This window comes from Oryza sativa, chromosome 12, assembly GCF_034140825.1.
Source record: "Oryza sativa Japonica Group chromosome 12, ASM3414082v1".
NCBI lineage: Eukaryota > Viridiplantae > Streptophyta > Magnoliopsida > Poales > Poaceae > Oryza > Oryza sativa.
In genome coordinates this window covers 14967891-14971381 of record NC_089046.1, presented here as the reverse complement: position 1 = coordinate 14971381, position 3491 = coordinate 14967891, and the positions used below count along the sequence as shown (strand labels likewise).

The 3491-nt window shown below is 36.8% G+C and overlaps 1 long non-coding RNA gene across 1 annotated transcript; it reads left to right on the top strand.

Annotated features, from left to right (window-relative positions):
• Positions 1-1463: 1463 nt before the first annotated feature.
• LOC107276936 (uncharacterized) lies at positions 1464-2215 on the top strand. Its single transcript, XR_001541999.3, has 2 exons — positions 1464-1855; positions 1991-2215. It is a non-coding gene; the product is annotated as an uncharacterized lncRNA (long non-coding RNA).
• The last annotated feature ends 1276 nt before the right edge of the window (positions 2216-3491 follow it).

Here is a 3491-nt window from a genome sequence, read left to right as displayed (position 1 = left end):
TGATAAATAAGTCAGAAAAATGATAATAAGATGAATGAGTATAAGAGAAAATGTTGTGTCTAACACAATAAGCATGAAAGTACTACCTCTTTATTTTTAAAATATTGGTCACATGTTTATGCATTAGCAATTGGATCGAGAGATTCAAATTATTTCTGTGACTGTTTTTTCACGTTGAATTGAGTTTAGGGGTTCTCTGAGTGATTTTTTTAGAGGGATGGAGTGGTATATTTTTAGGGGAGAAATGGCGACCTAAGTATTTAGTACTAGGTGAAACCCGCGTTTTACCGTGTGAGTTTAGTATGATAACAATAAGTACAAATAATGCATAACATAGCTAGACAACATAAACTTACGTAAATTGATGTAGTTTATGATAATCTAAAATTAAATTGCATATAGAATGATGATTCAAATATAAAAGTGAGGTGATGTGGCTTTATGAGACAAGAAATGGACAAAGATAGTTTAGACCATAGATTAATCATCTAAGACTAAAAATAATTGATGTGATATGACTTAACGAGAGAAGAGAGAAATAACATTAACTAAGTGAAGATGAACTATGTAGGTATATATGATGAAAAGATATATTGAAAAAGAATAATGTACTAAGTTTTACAAAAAAAAAAGATGAACTATATAGCTATATGTGTTATGTGAATTATGTGGGATGATGATTTAATATGATTGCATTTTAAAACTCTAAAATTAAATAAATTATAAAATTATAGCATGTTGGCATGATGTTTAAAAATGTAATAATTGTTAGTGGATAATTATGTGGTATCTTGTTATTGCATAATGATGTGGCATATTTACACGTTAAGTTTTAGGATTTAATAGGTTATATTTTTATAGTAAGATAGGATATGGCACAGTTGAATTTATTCGAGATTTTGTGCAAATTTGACTACTAATTTTTATTAGATAGTGTAAAGTACTTGTAATAAAAATTTTTGCCCATAAAAATTTTATGTTTCTATACTAAATATTTTGAGGCTAAGTTTTGAAAAAAGAAATTGTCCATAATATTTAGTTGTGGAGGGAGTAGTAGTTAACAACTTTGATAAGGGCTGTAGGTTATGGCACCTTTGTTTTCGGCTTAGGTTTTCAAACTCCCTGAATTATGTGATTTATATGGGCATGTATGCTTATTTAATCTTACTAGTAGGGATGAAAGTGGTACGGATAGTTTCCGAGTTCCGAACCTGTTTTCGGATACGGATAGCTTCAGTCGGATTTTCTTCGGATATTTTCAGAATCGGATACGGATTCGGATAGTTTTTCTCGGATATGAATTCGAATACAGTAGCGATGGTATCCGTCGGAACACGGAATCGGTCGGAAACTATCCGGGACTTTTTGCCGGATATCCGCAGCTCCCCATAGCCTAATAGCCCAAATATTTTTCGGCCCAAGTCCATAGCCAGGTTAACCCTAGACCTAGAGAGTGGCTGTGTGGGTGGGGGCGTGCGGCACTCCCCATTCCCCAACTCCCTCGGCATCGGCGGCGCATCCAGGTCCTGCGCGCCTGCAGCGCCGCCCCGCCCCTGCCACCGTCGTCCGTCGCCAGTCGTCTCCACCTCCCCTCGTCTTCCTCCTCGCCATCTCTGCCGGCGGCGCCGACGCCTCGCTGTCTCGGCCGCCACACCACCTCCACGCGGCGACGCGGCGACGCCGGTCGCCGCACCACCTCGACGACCACGCAGCAACGCTGGCCGCCGCACCACCTCCACGCGGCGACGCCTGCCGCCGCACCACCACCACGCACCGACACGGTGACGCCGGCCGCCGCACCACCTCCACGCGCCGACACCTGCCATCTCAACTCAACGATTCAGCATCTCGACAGGTTTGTATCGAATGTTCGCTCTCTTCTATTCATTGGATTGCTCTTGCATTTTTTTTGCATTTCACTGCTAGAACCTACAGTAGGTTCATCACTTCATATTGAGCTCTGATTATTTTGTTTTCTGTTATGCTGTAGATCTGTGATGGATTCCTCACATGCAACTATGCAAGTAGCAGCAGTGCAACTGTATGCTGTGCAAATGTAGCTTATCTGTGATGGATTTCTATGTGCAAGTGATTGAGATGTGGTGATGTAATGATGTGTGTGGTTTTTCATGATATGTTTCATTGGAAGTGAATTGTACAAGTGTTGTTTTAGATAAATAATGAGCTATATCTCTTCCTTGATTTGAGAAGCTTATTTTGAGGGGTTTTTGTACTTTGATAATTATTCGTTACCATATTCGCTCCGTATCTGTATTCGACAATATTCGATTCCGTTTTTGTATCCGGAGTTTCCGATTCTGAAAAAAATATGAAAACGAATATGGTAGAGCTAGTTTCTGTCCGTATCCGATCCGTTTTCATCCCTACTTACTAGTAAGGTAGCTGTGCATTGCAACAGGAAATTTTGTTGATCACGGAAAAAAAATCTGGCAATACAAAAGAAACTACAAATCATAATTGTTTAGTAGATTAATTTCAAAGCAAGATATCTGTTATCATTACAGAAGCATACTGCAAGCTTTTTGGCGCATAAAACAATCTCATGGCATTTATTAAAGGCAAAAATTATAAAAAGGCAATATAGATAGAAGACTACTATGAAAAATTGATAATGTCATACAAATAAAGCACAAACAAAAAATTATAGAACATCAAGCATTTCTAGATATGGTATTTCTAATGGATGATCACCTCAAATTAAATTACTTCATAGAGGTAAATAACTACCCTAATGTTGTGCATTTGTGATACTTCTTGATATCAGAATTCCATATTTGTTTTACAGATTGTGAATTAACCAAAAGGATAAAATGGCTCAATTATCGATTGAATATTCGACTGAAAACTGTACAATGGTGGACATAGGAGAATTTTTTGTCCGGAAAAATCACCTAACGTGCCTTCTCTGAAGATGAATTTGTGAACGATGATGTAAGTACAACTACCTATGATGAAGCAATGTTAGAATTTAATTGCCAAGATATTCTTTAGTAATTACAGATTTTTAATTGAATCAATAGGTCACCAGTGCATACATACACTGCACGAGGTAGCAAGCAAATAACAATAGGAAAGTGTATTATGAAAACCCATTTCTTTCTGACATACTTAAAGGGGCTGGGGTCAATGGAGTAGACGAAGATAGTGATAACTTTATTACAAAAATAGTGAATAATTACCTTTTCAATAAACTGGTATTATTTGGCTCTCTCTATTTGATAGGATATATAATATATATATATATATATGGTATTTCTAATGGATGATCACCTCAAATTAAATTACTCCATATAGGTAAAGAACTACCCTAATGTTGTGCATTTGTGATACACTTAAGAAAATCTCGTGCGCCGCTAGGGATGTTGTTTTCACATTCATTTTGTTGGTACATCAGTAGATTTAGCAAAAAAAAATTATCTTAGCTCATCACCATCCTGCACATTTATTTATAAGTTAAATATTTGTAATTA